This window comes from Simochromis diagramma, unplaced genomic scaffold (assembly GCF_900408965.1).
Source record: "Simochromis diagramma unplaced genomic scaffold, fSimDia1.1 OVJJ01000123.1, whole genome shotgun sequence".
NCBI classification, from domain to species: Eukaryota; Metazoa; Chordata; class Actinopteri; order Cichliformes; family Cichlidae; genus Simochromis; species Simochromis diagramma.
In genome coordinates, this window is record NW_024386778.1 from 5,523,072 (window position 1) to 5,544,826 (window position 21,755).

The following is a 21,755-nucleotide window of genomic DNA, read 5'->3' on the forward strand; positions in this document are numbered from 1 at the left end:
TATCAAAAGTAACTCAGTTACTTCAAGTTACTCATTACTTTCAAAGTAACTAGTTACTAGGGAAAGTAACTTTGGTTTTACTCTGAATTCTCTTGTTAATGTGTTGCTGGATACCCAGCAAGATTGCCAGTCTTCAAGCTTGCTTACTTGCCACAAGTGCACTGTGCCACCTACTAATTAAAAAAGAAAAAATAATGTGCATATTTCCACGAGAGAAATCCCACACCTGGACTGTCGTTGACCGCTGCCATGATTCTAGCCTACATCACAGCGTCATGTGCGCTTTTTACATCCAACACGAAAACTGCAGTCGTGGTGCTTTCGATTGTACTCAGAACTCGGAAATTCTGCCTTCCGAATAGGAAGATGTAGGTAACACCAGACTGCAGATGAGCTGCATACAGGGCTGGACTGGGACAAAAAAAATCAGCCCAGGCAGTTTGACTAGAGAGCAGCCCGCCATTATAGGAAAAAGCCTTTGAATGAAAACAATCACTGTTGTGACAGTGATGTACACTGTTCTGATGGTATATATGTATCAATCTATCAATCGTTTGTTGTAAGACTCAGATAATTATTTTTTAAAAGCTAGATATTTTAAATGAGAATAAGAAAGAAAAGTACTTCTTTGTGCCCCCCTCTCCCTGTTAATGCCCTACCTGGCCCCCTGGCAAAACTTTGCTAGGCCCGCCCCTGCACAGTTACCAGCTGTCAGCTACGTAAAAAAAGGATCCTGGTGTTATTTGCCTCTCAGAAACGGTTTATAACTTCCCTTCAACTCATTCAAGTCACCTAAAAGGTAAACCTGTTTCTCCATCACCTGTTGAGCTCTGATGACTCAGTAAGGACATCTCCTGGTTTCATCTTCATGTTTCCCTCTCACCAGATAACCAAACCGATATCATGACCAGCAGCTTTTACAGCTGTGGCTCCAGCAAACATCAGCTGATACTAGAAGGTAATATTAAATAAATTCTAACAACAGCTGATCAAGCTTAAACGTGCTGCTGTTGTTTAACGCGACCTCCACTGGTTTCTTGTTTCTGGCACAAAGTGGGCGATAAACAAACAAGAGAGACAGGAGTTGCGACAGAAAAGCCGATCAGCTGATCATTGATCAGTTTCATGATTGAAGTAGAAACAGTTACTTTCTCTTTGTGTTTTTCTACCCCTGTATTTAAGTTCCCTCACCCTTTGTGTTCCATGCTGCGTGTCTTATGTTATCAAGTTTGCATTATTGTGTCTGTCACATTAACCTAACCCAGGTTTTATGGACTGCCTGCCTGCAGATTTAAAGAGGTTTGCTACAGCCACGATCTCCTCTGCCTCACCATCATCGTCAGAGCAGCAGCTGCCCAGTGTGCAGGCTGAATCACACCAGCCCTGCGGTGATGCAGCTCTTCCTTCACCGGCTACAGGAGTAAGAGTCGGCTTATTCAGTCTCTCACCTGTCTCCATGCCTGTGTCACCACTGCAGCAGACAAGTGCTGCATTTTCCTCACCTCAACCGGTGGCTGCTTCCAGCACTACATTCATCTCAGCCGTAGCGGCACCGGCCTCCACAACCACGGCTTCCAGGAGGAGGCGGCATCCAAGTCGTCACCACGGCTCACAGCAGCATGAGTTGGGAGATTATATTCTGAATCCACGTGTGTTTTCTAAGGAGAATATTGAAACAAACACTGCCTTAAAGGTTCATGGGCATGTTTATGAAATGACTGAAAAATCGCCAGCCAAGTCTTCCACGGAACATCTTATTCCTCTGCACAATTACCTAGCATCCTTGTGTATTGATCATGCTACGCCCCCCGAACTAATAAACTGTGGACTTTTGTGCAGTCACCCTCCAGGTCGACCCCCTGATCCGCCTGATTGCGGACTCCTATGCCCTTGTGTTTGGACTGAGTGCTTCGGATTCCTTGTTTTTTGTGGTTTTGTTTCAGTTCTGAAACATGAATCAGTTCTGATGGACACGCATGGCCAGCTATGCAGAAACCTCTGGAAGAGACTGAGCAGGGCCAGCAGGTGCGGAAACCTCTTGCTGTTGTTGAAGCTCAGGTTGAGGACTGGGCTTTGTGTCCCTTGGAACTGGAACAGGTGGTGGAATTGGCCGAACCCTAGTCGTCCCCACCCGAGGAACAGATACAGGTGCAGGGACTGGTTGGGTCCTGGCTGCCCTCAGCCGTGGTGCAGCGACAGTTGCAGGAGGAAACGTACACCACACATTTTAGTCACATGATGCAGTCATGTGACCAATTCAACTAAGATGGCAGACGACACTGTATAGCTATTGTTTTGTTTGCTCTCAATTTTGACAGTCCTATTAAAGATTAATATCAGCTTTTACATGCTCTAGATAGCTCGCTTGCTTTTGCAACTTTCACTCTTGTGTTACTTGCAGCAACAACTCCACCTCATTGTCAGTCCATTTAAAAAACTCTGTGCTTTTCCTCGACAAAGTTTCAAATAGCTGGAAAGTAAATAAACAGCAGACAGAAATGACGCAGGTTCACCCGAGGAACAGGAACAGGTGAAGAGGGAGGCAGGGTCCGAGCCACCCTGTGAGCAGGAACTGGCTGACAGAGAGGTGTTGTTATAGTGACAGCAATGTCACAGGTGTGAATGTCCTAAATAGGAGTCTGAGATGGCAGAACAGTTTTTTGGGATTCAGGCTGATAAAAAACAGTCTTAAGTTTTGACAGGCTATCGGTGTGTTGAAGAGTCACTGGATTATTAGCAGAACAAACAGGAGTCTTTTTGTGATGAGCAGGATTAAAAAACTCAGTTTCACTCAACACTGGTGAGTGCTCCGACTGCTCCAAATGATAAAAGCGGCAGCGGTGTAAGACTCGTCTCCTGTTGGCTTTGATGTATCTTCATGGCACAGGTCTTATTCTGTCATGGTCCTATTGAGGGGGTGGAGAAGAGAAGACCCAAACGGGTTAATTGAGGATGTGGACAGTGTTTTTTGTGAAGACAGAACAAACGCAGCATGGGACTGACTGAATGACTGGCTGGGACACAGCGGGATTGACATTGAGGGTTTAAATACAGCCCCCAACAGGGAACTAAGATCAACAGTCCACAGCCTATGCAGGTGGCCTTGAGGAATAGGGCAGAGAGTCAGTTCGTTCTCGTTATCATATCTCCTGGAAGAATGTTGTTGTTCTCCTCGGCGTCAACCTTCACGCAGCTGGCGCCGTTGGGGGTGGGGGTATAGTCGCATTAGAGATGGAGGTAACTGGTTTAGGTCGAACGAACTGCATCCATTTTACACTCGTTCTAATGTCCATCACTGGTCTCCAGGTGTATCTCTCTTTTAAGAGCCGTGAGCACCTCCAAGATCTTTCCCATATTTCGTTCAGTAAGAACAGTCTGAGCACTCACTGCTCTTCCCACAGTTTCGATCAGAGTGGCTAGCCTTGTGGGGTTTTGAATAGCAGTCACTGCTTTATTCAATTTCCGATAAGCCAGGGCCAAGCCAGCTCCAAACAGCAAGAACCCTGTTATCATGGTTCCGAATAAGTAGATGTCTTCAATGTCCTCGATGACGCTACCACCCTTCCATCGTGTATCCAGCAGGGAACGTCCTTCCGGGACACTCGGGCTCTCCCGAACCTAGGCTTCTCGTCGAGAATAGCGTGTCATTTGCATTAAGGGACCAGTTTATCAAATCCATAGCTCTTCTTTAGTTTTAGAGAACAAGAGCGAGAATGAGAGGCTCTCTCAGGGTTAGAGTCATCCGCTACACCCTTTTCATATCCACTCACACTAACTTGCATTAACATCTGTTTAACTTACCAGTATCATATCGCATCTTAAGTGTAATATCATAGCAAAATTTACACCGTCACTCTCCGTCAATGGCTTAATTGGAATGTTTCCGTTTTTTTTTCTTCTCGTTTATTTCCCCCTCTTGTTTTTATGCTGCTTACCCTTGTCCTTGGTTTCTTTCTTTTTTTATTTTCTTTCACTGCTTCGATCACCTGTTTCCACACTCATCCACAAACAACATCCTTTATTTCGACACATACGCACAGCACGATCGTGCACAATCATACGCTCAACGGCAGTACATTTACATCAGTCAGACAGCGCACACAGACCTATAGGATACACACACTTAAGCCAAGCGTACTGATATTAGTAAATATGCACACACATAGTCAAACTCAGGGAGCATCTCGCCACATATTTTTTCTCTCTCTCCCTCTCTTTATTTACGAACAAATGATGTATTCTCTCCACCTGTCTAAGCGACACACACAGCGCACACCCCTAGTTATACACAGACATCTATGGGCGCACTAAGGTTGTTACATGGAATATAAATGGAGCTGGCTCCAGAGAAAAGAGGTTAAAAATATTTAACCAACTGAAAAAACTACAAGCAGATGTTGTCCTTTTACAAGAGACCCACAGACCTCTTAGAGGTTCGAATGAACTTAAAACATTTGAGTTTCCCAATGTGTTCTCAGCTTGTTATAATTCTAGACAAAGGGGAGTAGCAATTTTAATACATAAAAATATTAATTTCACAGTACTTGATACAGTTATAGATCCAGAGGGCAGATTCTTAATCATTAAACTATCTATACGTGATAAAAAGCTATGTATTGTAAGTGTATATGGTCCAAATGTTGATGATCCCTCATTCTTTCACGGTTTTTTCAGTGCACTCTCTGAACACTTAGATGGCACACTTGTTCTTGGAGGCGACCTCAACCTTGGACTAAATGAAGAAATGGATAGGCTCAATACAGCTGGAACTCAGCGCAATTGGCAGTCCACAAATATAATCAAACAGTATATGAGCGACTTTGGTCTTTGCGATGCATGGCGCTCCCTTCTCCCCACCAGTAAGGAATATACTTTTTTCTCACATGTCAATCACTCCTACTCTCGTCTGGATTATTTTTTGGTCAGTAGCTCACTGCTGAGTGGCATTTCAGACACTGAGATTCACCCTATAGCTGTCAGCGATCATGCTCCTGTATCTTTAACACTAATGCACAAGAATAATACTACGCCAAGAAAAAACTGGAGATTTAATATATCACTGCTTAAAGATGAAGACTTTATTAAATATTTTTAAAAAGAGTGGACTTCATATTTAGACTATAATGATACTCCCGGAACTTCAGCATCTGTTCTATGGGAAGCAGGGAAAGCTGTGATGAGAGGTAAAATAATTTCTTTCTCATCACATAAAAAGAAAGAAGAAAACAAAAAATATTCAGAAATTAGAAAAAAAACATTAAATCACTAGAAGAAGCCTACGCGTCCCACCAAGATCAGGAAACATTGAACAAAATACGCAAAACAAAACTAGAATTAAATGAGATAATTGATAAAAAAAAAAAAAAAATTCTTAGTACAAAGACTACGCTTACAAAATTATGAACATGGTAATAAATCCGGTCAATTTCTAGCTGTTAGGATGCCTGGGTCATTGACCCAGGGTTTTGAGTTTATTTATTATCTATCATTTCTAGTCTTTGGTTTCTTAGAGTTCTGTCTTATGGTTTATGTTTTATGTGTAATCCTTAGTTGCTATATCCCCGTGTCCAGTCAGTGTCTGTGTCTGCCCTGACCCCACCTCTCTGTTCCCTCTGTTGTAGTGCCTGCCTGTGAGTCTGTGTCTGTAAGCTCAGTCTGTGTTATGTTTCCTGTTTTACTTTGAAAGTCTGTGTCTCATGTAAATGCGTCTGGTTTTGTTTCCTTTGTCTCGTTAGGCCTGATTTTGCCCCAGCTGTGTTTCCCTCCTGTTGCCCATTCCCTGATTGCTTCCTCTGTGTATTTAAGCCCTGTGTTTCAGTTTGTCGGTGTTGTGATCTACCCTCATTTATGCTGTGTGTTCTGTCTGCCTGCTTATGTAAGTTTATTTGGCCATCTATGTCCACTGTGAGCGACCATCTTTGAACAGAGGCGGTGGATTACGACACCAACTCTCTGCCATCTATAATCCAGTTTTGAGTTCCCTCCCCAGACGCCTTAATGCCCACTCACATCCTGGGCCATCTGACCTCAGGAATTCGCATGATAAGGTGGGGCCAGGTTTCACAATGAGCTCACCCGAAACCCTGGCTGATTGGGACCCACACCCAGTTTCACACCTTGGCTCAGGCGATTAGAGGATCATCAGGGGGTCCTTTTGTCCCTCTTTGGGGGGATACTCCCACTAGGTTTAAATCTGGGACTCCCCACCATTTGACCTTAGAACTGAAGAAGCTTCTCGGGTGAGAGGTGAAACATCTTCAAGCAACTTAAAGAAGTCCAGACGCTTTTCTTTGCAAGCTCCCTTTGACTACAATGACCTGGATGACTGAGAACCTTAACAGACCTAACCTTCAGCACTACTTCTTAGCCAACAGGCTTCAGTTTATCTCAGGATGGCTAAAACATATCTTCTTAGATGAAACTTGGCTAGATGTAGAACAAGCACTTTGCAATAATCTAGAGATTTCAGATCTTGTCATGATCCTGGGTCTTTTGACCCAGCGTTTTAAGTTTGAGTTTATTTTGTTCATTAGGTTATCTAAGTTCATTTGTTTATTAGATTCCCCTTGTGTATCCAACCCCTGTTAAGTCTCCCTTGTCCTTCATGTGCTTCATGTCTGTGTTTCTTATGTTGTCATGTTTGCGTTTCATTATGTTTCCCATTCTATTTTGAAAGAGGTCCTGTGTTCCTGCATTTTGTTTTACTCTTCCCCTGTGGCGTTGTTATGTTCATGTTGTGTCTACTGTGCCTTTCTGTTCCATGTTTCAGGTCCCTATGTTCGGTCTCCCCAGTCTGTTAAGTTTACATGTCTTGAGTTCCGTTAGTGTGTTTCCTGTTTTACTTTCACAGTCTGTCCTATGTTAATGTTTCTAGTTTTGCTTCCCTTGTCTCGTCCTGCCTAATTACTCCCAGCTGTGGTCTCCTCCTGTGGCTCATTCCCCCTCGTTATCCCTCAGTGTATTTAAGCCCCATGTTTCTCTTTGTCAGTGTTGCGTCCTCCCTCATAGCTGTGTGATTTTTCTCTGTGGCTCCTTGTGCTTTAGTTTTCCCAGTTTAGTTTTGTATTGTTTTTTTGTGTCCCACTCCACGCCAGCAATAAAGCTGTGTTTTTTGAGTTTACTTTTTGTCTCTGCGAGTTTGCGTTTGGGTCCTACTCTTGCCTGCACACAGCCGTATTGTGACAGATCTACCATTTATCAGCTCAAGTCTTCATTAATCCCATGCAAACGTACACCTATCTGGAACAACTCTGACATATTACAAAACAATAATATGGTAAACTTTTCAGATTGGAGTGGTAAAGGAATCAAATATTTAGAACATATATTAGAAGGAACAGAATGTATTTCATTTTACAGACTAGTTACACAATATGGGATCAACAAGAAAAGATTTTTAGAATATCAACAAATTAAATCCATAGTAAAGAATTTTTTTAAACCAGGTCAAGTTGAACTACAAACACCACCAAGTGTGGTTCAATTTCTTAGTCTTAAAACCCCCAAATTACTTTCCAAAATATACAGAATGCTTTCTAAAACAGATGAATCAATATCACGTCCTATTGCAAAATGGGAAGCGGATTTATCAGTTAACTTAGACCAAAACTTCGTCCTATTGCAAAATGGGAAGCGGATTTATCAGTTAACTTAGACCAACTTAGACCAAAACTTCTGGTCTCAGATTTGCTTAAAAACCTTTCATCTAATTAGAAATCCCAGTCTTCAATTAACTCAATACAAAATACTACATAGAGTGCACTATACAGGTCATCGGATGTCAAGATGGGTTTTACGTCTACCAACAACTACTCACACTGCCAAACCAATTCACCGGACAAGTATATCCACGCTTTCTGTTTCTGTCCACCAGTTCAGAAGTTTTGGTGTGAGATATGTGAAGACTTATCAAAGTGTCTGAAATGTAACATTCCAACTTCCTCTTTAGTGTGTTTGTTGGGCAGCTTAGATAATGTCACTACAGAAAATAATATATCCCATATGGTTTTCACTGCCCTATGCATAGCCAAGAAAACAGTCCTCATAAACTGGAAAAATAAAAATAATCTGTGGGGGAGGGTCTGTGCTGACGGACGTGGGTTACTGACCTGGTAGTCTGGCTGCCCATGGGTGGGTCCGGGACGGGCGAGATGTTCTGGGGGCGCTCTGTCTCTGGGCTGGGGCACTGGCTGGGCCTTGGGGGCTTGGGTCCTGGTTGGTGTGTTGCCGGGGTTGTGGGCGGGTGGATGTATGGGGGCCCAGTCCTGGCGCAGGGTGCCGCCGGTGCATCGAGCCACCTGGGGGGCTCTTCAACTGGTGGGAGAGGTTGTTACATCTTGCAGGAGCTCTCCTCTCTTCAGGAACTCACTCTGCAGGAGGGGGAGATGCAGGAGAGGTAGAGGAAGATCTGGCCGTCTATTGTCTTGTGTAGTCTGGAAGATGAGTGGATGGTGGGGTGGGTGCAGTTTTCTCTGAGGTGGGGTCGGGCGGGCTGTCCCGGGCTCTGTGGGGCCGGGCGGCGCTGCTGTACTGGGCCCCGGTCTGGATGGGCCTGGGCCCCCTTTCCCTGGCGGGTTGCAGAGTATGGGGGTGCCTACTGGGGTCAGCGGGGGAGCTGGCCCCAGGGAGGGGTCACTTGCCCCTCCCTTCCTTCCCTCCCCATCTCCAGCTGCCTCCCTTTTCCTGCTCCACCACAATCACCCACACATGCAGGGCCTCTCGGTAAAGATGTGTCACCAGGGTGCAGGGGAGGCATCCCCCCTCTGTCCCCTACTGGCTGCCTGTGCCTCAATTTTATCTCACAACTTAGACATTCACATTACTCACACTCTCATAACACATACATATAGGATCTTGGGGGTGGGCACGCTACACGGAATCCAAAAGACCATCAGGGTGTACAACCTCACCCCTGGCGTCGTTGCCCACCTCTCAATACACGTAGACATTGAGGGCTAGCAGGAGGGGCTATGCGCTTAGGAGGGGCGATCGTGGCTCAAGAGTTGGGAGTTCCCCTTGTAATTGGAAGGTTGCCGGTTCAAGCCCCGGCTCGGACAGTCTCGGTCGTTGTGTCCTTGGGCAAGACACTTCACCTACCGCCTACTGGTGTTGGCCAGAAGGGCCGATGGCGCGATATGGCAGCCTCGCTTCTGTCAGTCTGCCCAGGGCAGCTGTGACTACAACTGTAGCTTCCCTCCACCAGTGTGTGAATGTGTGTGTGAATGGGTGGATGACTGGGTGTGTAAAAGTGTGTAAAGCGCTTTGGGGTCCCTAGGGGGGGACTAGTAAAAGCGCTATACAAATACAGGCCATTTACCATTTACCTGCTGCTCTCTGGCAGGTAGCTCCATGCCCTCCTGGGTTTTAAAGGCACCTTAGAACACACATGCATCAACACTACATATGAGCGGGTGGAGGGAGGTTTGGAGTCTTCTCACACCCCTGTTCTCTGCGGCCTGCTGGAGCGGGGGGGCTACGAGGAGAAGTTGGCCGTCCGACTGGGGTCTGGAATGTAGGGCCTCCCTGCTGCTGCGGAGTCGGGGCGGTCTGCTTCTCCCCACCCCAGGGAAAAGGGTAACACCACCTGGGTCTGGGTGCAGTTCCCCCCTCCAAGGGCAAGGGTACCTAGACCCGGTTTGTAGAGTATGCTTGGGGAGTGTGATCGTGTGTACAGCGTCTCTCTATGTCTGTCTCCACGTTGGGTGAGTGTTGAGTAATTGCATATGAGAGCATAAGGGTGGGAATGGATGTTTGTATCTGTGTGTGCCTGTTTGTCTGTGTCCATATGTCAGGTCGGGTATCAGATGCCACCTCTCTGGGGACATCCTAGGTTCTCCAAGGTATGGAGGCCTATCTCCCCCACCACTTCCCCTACCAGTGGCAGACGCCCTCAGACATCGGTGTGTTGGTGGTTCTTTGTGTCCGGGATGGGCGTCCAGGTACACACTGGCTCACTCCTTGGTGGCTGCTTATCGGGGCCTGGAGCCTGGGGCTCGCTCGGGCCACTTCGGGGGTGGGGTGCCCTCGGCCTCTCGGCCTGGGGCTCAGTCACTCAGGCACAGCTGGCTGCCGGCAGAGCTCACGGCACGTCAGTGCAACCCCCCCTGGCTTCTGCTCCGCGGCTGCTGAGTGACCCCTCATCTGGGACTCTCCTCAGCTCTTTCTGGGACAGTGGCGCGGCTGCCCCTCTGTTGGTCTTCCTTGGTCTCTTGTGGTCTGAGGGCCTCTGGATGTCTGGAGTTTTGATCTCCTCCATACCTGCTTCATGCCCTGGTGGAAGGGGCTGTGGCTCCCCACACCCTCTAGCAGATCATTACACGAAGGAACCTTTTAAAAACAAGCACGCTCATGCTCACAGGTGTACACACGGGTGCTCACACACACAAACAACACCCTTTTTGGCTTCTACCTCAAAGCACACTGTGCGCTGTCGATCTTACGTGCTGCACAATAATGTTTAATATTTAGTATTTACAGTTATATTCCCATATATCATCGTGTGTTGTTTATTGTATTGCTCTCGTTTTCTTCTGCTTGTTTTCTTTTTTCATTCTCAACAGGTGAAATTAAAAAAGTATCTACTGTTATCTATTGTTAGCTAGTTTATTGTGATGGTATTGTTTTTATTTTGTTGCTCTTTGTTGTTTGTTTTCTCTTCTGGTTTTTTATCTCCATACAGGTGATCCAGGTGTTTTGTTTATTTTTCTTTTTTTTCTTCCCCCCTTTCTCACCATCTCTTCTCCCCTCTATTTTTCTTTCTCTCCCTCTCTTTCTTTCATTCTTTCTCCCTGTCCTATCCCCCAGTCATGTCTGTCCCGTCTTTAAAAAACGAAAATAAAATAAATACATAATTATAATAAAGGTCAATCAAATGGACCAATATGGCAAGGCCATGATGATCCACTTGGTAAAGTAAATCATCTTGCCATCTTTCTTGGCCTTCAGACAACAATTCTGATGGCTAAAGATCCAAACGGGACAGGCAAAAAAAAAAAAAAGGATAGTGAACTGGGTGAGGTTCTGATCGAGGATGTCTGGGATTATGGTGTTGAAGACCTAGCTGAATTCCACAAACAGGATCCTGGTGTACGTCCCAGGTTGACTGAAGTGAGACTCTGGAAGAGTAGACACACATCCTCGTCACAGATCTTTAGTGCAGATAGGGAGTCAGAAGGGAGGGGGGTGAGGGCTGCAGGTAGTTATTTTGTGCAGGTGTAAGTTGAGGGTGAGCATCCTTGTATGTAGGTGTGAGGTGAGGGGGAGTAGTTATATTTTTAAATCTGCAGTTCAAAGTATTAATCTGGCCATCCAGCAGGGAATTCATTTCAGGGTGGGGGTATGGACTCATGGTGATGTGCCTCTCCAATCTGATGCAGTCTTTGGCTAAGAAACTGTTTTTTATCTTCTAACTTTATCTCCTATCAGCTACTCTGATCTCCTTGTACAGTTTGTTTCTGCCCCACGGTCCACAGTTTTGACCTCAGACTAGAAAATTTATAATTTCTGTCTGTAGGTATGAGGTGAAACAGACAATGATCTGCTGTCCCCATAAAAAGAGTCTACATGGGAGACAGCTTAATAGGCGTCCTTTAATGCAGTGTAATAGGTGCCTGTAAACAGGTGCCCAGATACACCTGCATCCACACACACACCCACACACACATACCTGCAAGCAGGGAGAACGAGGGACAGCAACACCATCAGCAAAACACATGTAATATAATACAAGTCCATAACTACTCATGAACTCTGGGTCACTCAGATCCAGGTGTGCGATGTATGTGGGAAGACAGTTAAATACTATGGAAACACAACAAACCTTGTTAAAAAAAAAAGTCAATAGCTGGCTCTCACTCAATGGGAATTAGTTCTTCTGATTCACTATATAGCCCATGGTTTTGCGAATGTCATATCACTAATGGCAGTCCTGTTCGTGTATTAATCACCAGGGGATGCCACATAAAAAGAGATGATGTGTGCCATGTCAGGGGTTAAAAATGGAATGGTATTGTGTTTTTTTTCTTTTGTTTTTGCCACAACATGGGAATGACTGCAGTTGTCCATAAAGTTGTGCATGTGGTACTTCAGCATCTAGCAGGCCTATTGAAGAGGAGGGAGCATAGAGAGGGTGACTTTTTTTAAGTGGCAGGTAATTTCAAATGCAATGTTTCTATCAGCTAAAAAAACATCATTAAACATACAAACTGTTTGCGTGCAGTTTGTCACACAGTGTGATGCTAGCTAAAGGTCCAGCTGCTGTATTTCACAGAGAGAAAAGAAAGAGGATTAAATTTACTCAGAGATGGATAAACAAAAAGACAGGACAGGAGAGGAAGAGGAGAGTTTAGATTTAAAGGTAAGGACTGCTCAGTGGTACTTGATAAACTGGAAATTTAAAGCTAATGTAGCACCTCTACTCAGGACCAGTACACTCTCACTTCAAATAGAGACCCTAGACATCTTACTAGGTTCAGAAGGAGGTTTTGTTTTGGAGACTCACAAAAGGAGTTGGCTTGGAAGTGAATAACTGGGACCTTTATTGTCTCAGAACCATTTATATACATATACAACACAATAACCCAAATTGCACACTAATAGTGCATTTTAAAGGTGAATACATGTAAAACAAAACAAAATAAAGACATTCAAATGGAAGATTTATACTGAACTGTATCAGAGCTCTTTGGAATGAATGAAACAGATTAAACTGTTCCCGTTGTGAAGTTTGAATTGTCCAGTCTGAATTGTCCTTTAAAGTCGTTGAAAACCCAAACAGGTGTACTGTAGGGGAATTGTCAGTGTGCAAACCCTATTTTCCGGGTAGGAAAAGTAGTGCATAGGGCTTATCTGAAATCCAGGGTTGCTTGAATCAGTTTCTCAGGCAAATCCCACAATCCGATCGCATGGCTGGCCACACCATTTCACGATCATCCAGGATCTCATTTGGGCTGTTCTCGCCATCAGTGGTTCTCCAGAATCCTTCTAGTAGTTCAAAAAACCAATCTGCACAAACAGTGCAGAACAATCAATTTCTTTTCTCATTTTGTGTTCTTAACATGAGCTCCTTAACTTCTTTTCCAAATGTATTAATCACAAATGGCATTCCCTTTAGCTTTACCAAGTTACAAGAGTTACAGTAACTTGTTTCTACCAGTATCAACAATTTTATCAAAATTATATCACAACAAAGAACATCAGCAGCTTAAACAGTAATGTAAACAGTCATAGCAATGAAAGTGACATTCATCCTTAAGGCTTACAAGCAAATGTAACTTAATTCAGTGCAAATACTATTAAACTTGAAATATGCTCATATCTATTCAGACATAACCATTCTAATATAAACAGAGCTAGTGCTTCTACTTGAATACCTCCCCAATGGGAATATGGCTCCAGTGGGGTGGGGTGGCTAACAGCTATTAGCAGCTAGCATCGCATCTAGCATCGGCGTCGTTTAGCTCAAAGCATACAAATTCAAAATCAAATTTTTTATTTGTCACGTACACAGTCATACACAGTGCGATATGCAGTGAAATGCTTAGACAACTGCTCGTGACCTAAAGAAAAAAAAAAGGAAAAGGCTATGAATAAGATAGGAAATAAATATGAAAAATTAAAAAGTGTAAATTTAACTAGGAAGGAATAAAATATAAATTAAGGTTAAAAATGAAATAACTACAACACAAATTAGAATGAAGGGTAAATTTAACTGGGAAAGAATAAGATAAAATATATAAATTAAAGTTGAAAATAAAATAACTGTACAACAAAATACACAATACACAATATAGAACTATATAAGAATGTATGAAGAAATATAAATAAATAAATATATATATATATACACACAATAACAGCAACTGTACAAGAATTAACTGGAAATGAAGAATGTAGTGACCAGTGTTGTGCAATCCACATTATGTCTTGTGCAGTGCAAATATGCTTAAAGTGATTTAAGTGATGAAGTGAAAACAATGTCCAGAATGTCCAGTGTGTGTGTAAGAGCTATATGTGTGGGTCAGTACTGTGTGGTGGTGTGATTGAGAGACCGTATTGCCTGCGGGAAGAAGCTCCTCCTCAGTCTCTCTGTGTTGGTCTTCAGGGAGCGGAATCGCTTTCCTGACCTCAACAGAGAGAACAGTCCGTTGTTGGGATGGCTGAGGTCCTTCACGATCTTCCTGGCCTTGGTCCAGCACCGCCTGCTGTAGATTGAGTGCAGGTCAGGGAGCTCGGAGCGGATGGTGCGCTCAGCTGATCGCACAACCCTCTGTAGAGCTCGTCTGTCCTGCATGGTGCTGTTCCCGAACCAGGTTAAGATGTTTCCCGTCAGGATGCTCTCTATGGTGCACGAGTAAAAGTTCCTGAGCACCTTGGAGGGCAGTTGGAAGTCTCTCAAGCGTCTGAGGTGGTAGAGACGCTGACGGGCCTTTTTCACCACGGTGTTGATGTGACAGGACCATGACAGGTCCTGCGTGATGTGAACTCCGAGGTATTTGAAGCTGTCCACTCTCTCCACTGGGCACTCGTTGATGACAGGGGTCTGGTAGTTCTTCTCCTGCTTAGTGCTGAAGTCCACTATCAGCTCCTTTGTCTTACTGACGTTTAGAAGGAGGTTGTTCCTCTGGCACCAGTTCTCCAGATTCCTAATCTCCTTCAGGTAGGCCGTCTCGTTGTTATCAGAGATCAGGCCCACCACGACGGTGTCGTCAGCAAACTTGATGATGGTGGTGGAGCTGGTAGTAGCCACACAGTCATATGTGTACAGAGAGTACAGCAGGGGGCTCAGAACACACCCCTGGGGGGCTCCAGTGCTGAGAGTGGTGGAGGCTGAGACATGTCCGGCCATCCTTACTGCCTGTGGTCTGCCAGTTAAGAAGTTGGAGATCCACTGACACATAGATGAGCTGAGTCCCAGATGCTCCAGCTTGGTGGTGAGTGTGGAGGGAATTATGGTATTAAATGCAGAGCTGTAGTCTATGAAGAGCATTTTAACATAATTCCCCCTTCTAGTGTCCAAGTGAGTGAGTGATGTGTGGAGGAGATGAGAGATGGCATCGTCTGTGGAACGATTTGGACTGTAAGCAAACTGTAGTGGGTCCAGTGTGTCTGGTAGTGAAGAAATGATGAAGTCTCTGACCAGGCGTTCAAAGCACTTCATCACTACTGAGGTGAGGGCTACAGGGCGATAGTCATTGAGAGAAGTAGGGTGGGGTTTCTTCGGGACAGGAACAATGATGGACTCTTTGAAGCATGTGGGGATCACCGACTGAGATAAAGAGATGTTGAATATCTCAGTGAACACAGGAGCTAGCTGGTATGCGCAGTCTCTGAGGATACGACCTGGGATGCCGTCTGGTCCTGCTGCTTTCCTGGTGTTCACTCTCTTGAAGGCTCTCCTTACTTCATGCTCGGAGATGACGAGCACGTTTCCAGTGCTGGCAGTATCTTCCTGTCTGCAGCCGTTAGCGCCGCTAGCACTAGCATTGTTGGAGTCCTTAGCTGGAGCCTCGAAGCGAGCATAGAAAGTGTTCAGCTCGTCTGCCAGAGTCACGGCCGCGTTCGTCATACCGGTTGTTGGTGCTTTATAGTCCGTTATTGTCCTTAGTCCCCACCACAGGCTCCTAGAGTCACTCTGTTGGAGTTGTGACTCTAGTTTCCTCCCGTAGCGCTGCTTCGCCTCTTTCACCGCCCTCCGCACGTTATATGACGCGGCTTTGTACGGGTCCATGTCCCCCGTCGTGAGTCCCGTGCTGTAGGCAGCGGTGTGGGATCTCAGAGCGTCGCGGATGGTTTTATCCACCCACGGCTTCTGGTTGGGAAACGTTGTAAGAGTCTTTGTCTCCACGGTATCATCCGCTAGTTTCCCGATGAATCCCACAACCGCTTCCGTAAACACGTTGACATCATCATCATCATCGGAGCTGTTTCTGAACATGCCCCAGTCTGCGTCATCGAGTGCGTCCTTTAACGCGGCCACCGATTGATCAGTCCAGCGCGCGATCGTCCTCTGAACCGGAACTTCCTGTTTCAGCCTTTGTTTGTATTTTGGCATGAGGAAGATGGCGGCGTGATTGGATTTGCCAAACGGTGGGCGGGATTGTGCCTTGTAGCCGTCCTTGACCGTAGTGTAGCAGTGGTCCAGTGTCCTTTCACCTCTGGTGGGGCAGGTGATGTGTTGATAAAAGTTCGGCGCTGCGCGTTTGAGGTTGGCACTATTAAAGTCCCCCGTCACAATAAGCGCAGTGTCCCGGTGTTGTATCTGGTGCTGTGTGAGTGCCTCATGCAGCTCGCATAAGGCGGTGACAGTGTCCGCTTGTGGTGGAATATAAACGGCACTTACAATGACTGATGTAAATTCCCGAGGTAGATAAAAAGGACGACACATGATGGACAGTAGTTCCAGATTTGGTGTGCAGGAGCGTGTGAGAGGAACAACGTTCGCACTGTTGCACCAATTGTTGTTCACCATTAAACACACGCCGCCTCCCCTTGACTTCCCCGAGTCCCGTGTCCTGTCTCCATGCGGTGAACCGAGAAGAACTCGGCCGGCTGGATGGCCTGGTCTGGCACCGCTGGGTTCAGCCATGTCTCGGTGAAGCAGAGGAGATTGCAGTCCCGAATGTCTCTCTGGAACTTTATCCTGGCCCTGAGGTCATCAAGCTTGTTCTCCAGTGACTGGACATTGGCGAGCAGGATGCTAGGCAGAGGTGTGCGGTGTGCACGAGCTCTCAGCCTGTTCCTGACGCCGGCTCGCTTCCCTCTAGGCCGCCGCCGCTTCCCTTTGTTCTCCCTCAAGATCTCACTCGGCCAGCTCGGATTCGGAGTTAAAAACTTCGAATTGTGAGTACATTGTATACCAATAGAAACAAGAGTGTCACTGTCATACCTAATGTACCCAATGGTGATGATTTTGCCGATTTAGAAACGCTGAAAACTAACTTAAAAAACAAAGACAAAGAAAAAGTGGTCGGAGCAGTCGTGACGGCAGCCGACCTCACCGGCGCCATCTTCCCAAACACATACAACACTTATAACCAGTGTTGGGGAGTAACGGAATACATGTACCGCCGTTACGTATTTAAAATACAAAATATGAGTAACTGTATTCCGTTACAGTTACCGTTTAAAAAGGTGGTATTCAGAATACAGTTACTTTGTTGAAATAAATGGATTACACTGCGGTACTTTCCTGTTTCATTTTGTCGCGGGTCAGGACTGTTTGGGTTTTGTTTGACAGCTACGTTCTGTTGTTCCAGGCGGCAGCGTTACGGTTGCCATGGTTACAGGGTGACGCTCTCTCTCTCTCTGCGACTGTGTGTTTCCTGGGTGAGAGAGCGCCTTTTCGTTGTTGTTGTTGTTGTGCTAAGCTAACAGGCAGAATGCTACAAGAATAGCTCTAAAGAATGTAGCATCATGGGCAGTGCAGTCCGTGTTGCAGGGAGAATGGACTGCCATACACGTTATGGGTCTGTGAGCGCGAGGAGGGAGAAAAAGGGGAGTGGAAAGGTACGAGTTGTCATCGAGGAAAAACGGGAGCTGGAAGCATGTAAATATAATAATAACCACTTCAGCCAAGAAGAGTGCCTGACGAGCCCAGTTGTAAGTAAGCTATTAAGACTCGACTGTACACCGTGTTCGTGTTTTCCTCCGAAAACAATAAGTTCCGTTGGAGCAGTCTTTCAACGCCTCTCTCTGTCTCTCGCAAGAAAAGTTGACCCACACAACAAAGTAAAGCTATTTTTCGGCTACGAGCCGACAGGGACCCCGCCGTATTAGTCAGAGGTCCCTTTACTACAGTTCGGAGTTGCGGACCTTCAGTAATAGTAATAAATCACACAGCAATAGTACATTCACGTTGTTGTAAAAAGCATGATAATATATTAAGTAATCCAAAGTATTCAGAATACGTTACTGTCAGAGGTGGGACCAAGTCATTGTTTTGCAAGTCTCAAGTAAGTCTCAAGTCTTTATCCTCAAGTCTCAAGTCAAGTCTCAAGTAATGTCAGGCAAGTCAGAGTCGAGTCTCAAGTCACTGGTGTAAAAGTCCGAGTAAAGTCACAAGTCTGAAATTTTGAATTTCAAGTCCTTTCGAGTCTTTAAAAAAAAAAAAAAACGAAAAAAGAATGTTGCAGTTATATGCTAAATGTAAATAATTAGACCATGTAATTTTTAAATCTGTGTTTTTCTCAACACATGACAAAATAGTGAACTTAGAAAATATACACAAATTGTGAAATTGCACCTCTTTAAAATGCAGCTCAATTAAACCTAGCTCCAAGAATAATTTTCACCGACAGTTCTGAGATAAGCTGCATGTTATTCTTGGATGCGGTTGTAGGACCGGCTTTAAAATCGCATGACAAAAATATCATACATATTAAAAAAAACTGCATCACCAACGTAGCCTGGACAACATTTGCTAGTTAGATGAAGTCAGCTATCTCATCGTAGCATATTTATATGCATATTTATAATCATACGGTTCTTGGAGTGAGTGCATACACTCGTGAAGTTTAGTAACTTCAGGTCACTGCAACAAGCCCAGGTACAGTTTACCGACGGATGGGTGCAGGACCTTGAAATGCACCGTGTAGAACGAAAGACCATCGTACATATCATAAGTTTACCAGTCTCACAAATTGTCTTCATAAATACACATTCGTTAACCGTTTATTAATAGGACCTTTAAGCTCAAGGGTAATTAATTAGTAGTGGAAATAATTTCTGGTACGCGTTACAGAAATGTAGCAGTGAGAATAATATTGTATGCTGTAATCGCACTGGGCAATTAGTGATACAAAAAACCTGTTTTATCCTGTGAATAAAAGTATATGTTTTTGTCAATGTACCATAATAACAGAAGCGAAACGCAATATTGTGTCAGGACAATTCACTATTTATGCACAATAAATAAAGGAGCATAGCGCGACAATTTCTGTTCAGCGCCAGACTTGCTTGTAACCTATATCACCAATTATGTTATGAAAATGACGTATTAACTACTAAAAAACACTGACCTTCGTGTAAATGCTTGGAGCAGACTAACCTGTGAGCTGGAGTGTTCTGGGACGTTATATTGGGTCTTTGAATGGCTGCAATCCAGGCCATCCGTCGCCTCTTTGTTACTTTGGAAACATGGCTTGAACAATTTCTCTTCAACGACGTAATCCGATAACAACCGATCTCTTTACCCGTCGGCTTCCCGTGGCTGTCATGCGAACGGCTATTGCAGTTAATATTACAACAGCTTCTTGCCATTTTTTGTGTTTCTTTTTATCGCTGTGTAACTGATTTCAATTGAAAGCCTGCGTGCGCTAGTACCTCTTGCCACGGGTTCCCAGAATCCTTTGCGCTTTTACCCCTGAATGACATCACATTTTCAATCTCTATATAATATGCATGTTAAATTTTATATTTGGGATGAAATATCAAGTCTTTTCAAGTAAACCGGTTCAAGTCCAATTCAAGTCCCAGGTCATTGGTGTAAAAGTCCAAGTCAAGTCACAAGTCTTAGAACATTTTTTCAAGTCAAGTCTAAAGTCATAAAATTAATGACTCGAGTCTGACTCGAGTCCAAGTCATGTGACTCGAGTCCACACCTCTGGTTACTGTCATTGAGTAACGTAACGGAATATGTTACAGAATACATTTTGGGGCATGTATTCTGTATTCTGTAATGGAATACATTTTAAAAGTAACCTTCCCAACACTGCTTATAACACACTGTAAAAAACAACAGGAGAAGTAAAACAACATGCCAGATTCTCATAGCTCCCGATTGGTTTTTGTTCAAAGGTTTCTGAGCTGAATCGGCTAGTGAAATACATTATCTAACTTAACAGGTAGCTAACAAAAGCACGTGACTCACCGGGATTTTCAGACACAAATAACTTGACAGACGTTATTCCCTTTGTGGTAAGAGTTCGGGGCCTAATAAAAGAGTACCTTATTAGCATTTATACGTAAAACAATCTGGTCTCATTAACCGGGTTGCAGTATTGCATACCAAGATACTTTTTCCATGCGCTCCGACACGTACTTGACCGCCATCAGAGGGAAGATCTCACAGGAAGAGACAGGCAATACTTCCTGCGCACTAGACGCAAGGTCGTCAGAACACAAAACTGCATCACAGCACCCCCTTGTGACAATAACAGGCTATAGCCTTAGATTACAAAAGGGGATTTTGCAGCCCTGTATTTCACATGGGTTACACTAACATGTAACTCCTCATGTTTTTAAATCAGATATTGGGTCTGTACACGTGACATTATGTTTTTTGTGTTGTTAAATGTGCTGCAAAACAAACTGAGGTAGACTAACTGCTATTTAAAGGCAGGTTAGAGCAGGATAAACAGGTTGGTTTGCTGTACTATGATGGATTTAAAATAAAGAACAGTGTATGTGCCTCACTGGCTGTGGTTTCATGGTCAGAGTAAGGTTACATTAAGTGTAGCAGAAATTCATATGAATTTTAGATGATGATACTTAGATCCACTGACTGAATTCCACCTTCATATCTTGTTGAATTCAGTTGTGTACATTCACAAAGAGCAGCAGGTCAGCTGATCACAGCATGTACACTAAAAAAATCTACTGGAGCTCTCAACAGAAATTATTGTGAGTTATGATTTTTTTCCCCACACTGAGCCATTATAACCAACTTTGGGGGTCCCCCCACCTGCCAACCCCACTTTAACCCTGTTTAGAGCCCACTTTTTCTGTTTAGAGGCAAAGTCACCCTCTACAATGTAGGCAATATATATATATATATATATATTTTTTTTTTCCTTCTTTTTCTTTAGATTCAAGCTGAATATGATTTGAATGAATAAAGTGAGACTGAAGTTTGTATTCCCATCAACTGGTATTATTTTACCTTTATTTTAATGTAGCACAAGGTTCAGTTAGCTTTGCACAAAAATATCCTTCAAAAAACTACTTTTTACTTTCTTACTTGGAGTACATTTCAGAGCCTGTACTTTTTTCATTTACTTGAGTAAATGTGCTTCTGTTTAAGATTGGGGATATTTTTGTTGCGACTGGTTGATCATCACCACACACTCGTTTGGTTCTATGGCCTGGACGTTGTAGCCCCTTTGGTGGCTCATTCTGTCCTTTCTGCTCATTCTACCATGTACTAAGGTACTGGTGGTTCTTTTCCAGTTCAGGGGCTTCTCTGTAAGTGAATCGACTGAAAGGGAACAAGCAGTTATATCTATAACTTCTTATTTTTGTTAGCATTTTTTTTATTTTCAGTTATTACAATCAGAACAGACAGGACTAGGGATAGGAAAGAGGAAAAAAAGGAAAGAGAAGTTGGGAGAAAGTTAACAGAAGGAGAGGGAGAGAAAAATAGAACAAAAGATAGAGAGAGAGAAAAGACAAATATGCTTCACCACCTGCTGAAAAAAACAAGCAAAAAACAACACAGTAGGGTAGTAGTCTACTAGTGGGTATGGGAAGTCTTATCCCTGCCCCCCAGGATATGAAGCAAGCATGGAGGAGACCTGGGTCCCAGATATCTAGAAGCCCCTCAGAGCACAAGAGCCTAAGAAGGATTACTGCAGGGGCAATCACTCAGACACAAACATCCATTCCAACCTTCATGCACACATAAGAAAATACGCATACTCATTTGCCCAACAGTGGGACATAGAAATGAACTCTGCACTCCCACGTCCAGGCACCAGCACCACCTGAGGGGGAATCTGCCCCCAAACCCAGGAGAAGGTCCCCTTTACTCTGGGGTGAAG

The 21,755-nt window shown here is 44.3% G+C and overlaps 1 long non-coding RNA gene across 1 annotated transcript; it reads right to left on the reverse strand.

The window, feature by feature from the left end:
- Window positions 1-12,314: 12,314 nt before the first annotated feature.
- On the reverse strand, window positions 12,315-20,758 carry LOC120722015. The gene is made up of 3 exons (XR_005693316.1): window positions 20,006-20,758; window positions 19,868-19,929; window positions 12,315-13,002 (listed from the first exon to the last, which is right to left on the reverse strand). It is a non-coding gene; the product is annotated as an uncharacterized LOC120722015 (long non-coding RNA).
- Window positions 20,759-21,755: the final 997 nt, after the last annotated feature.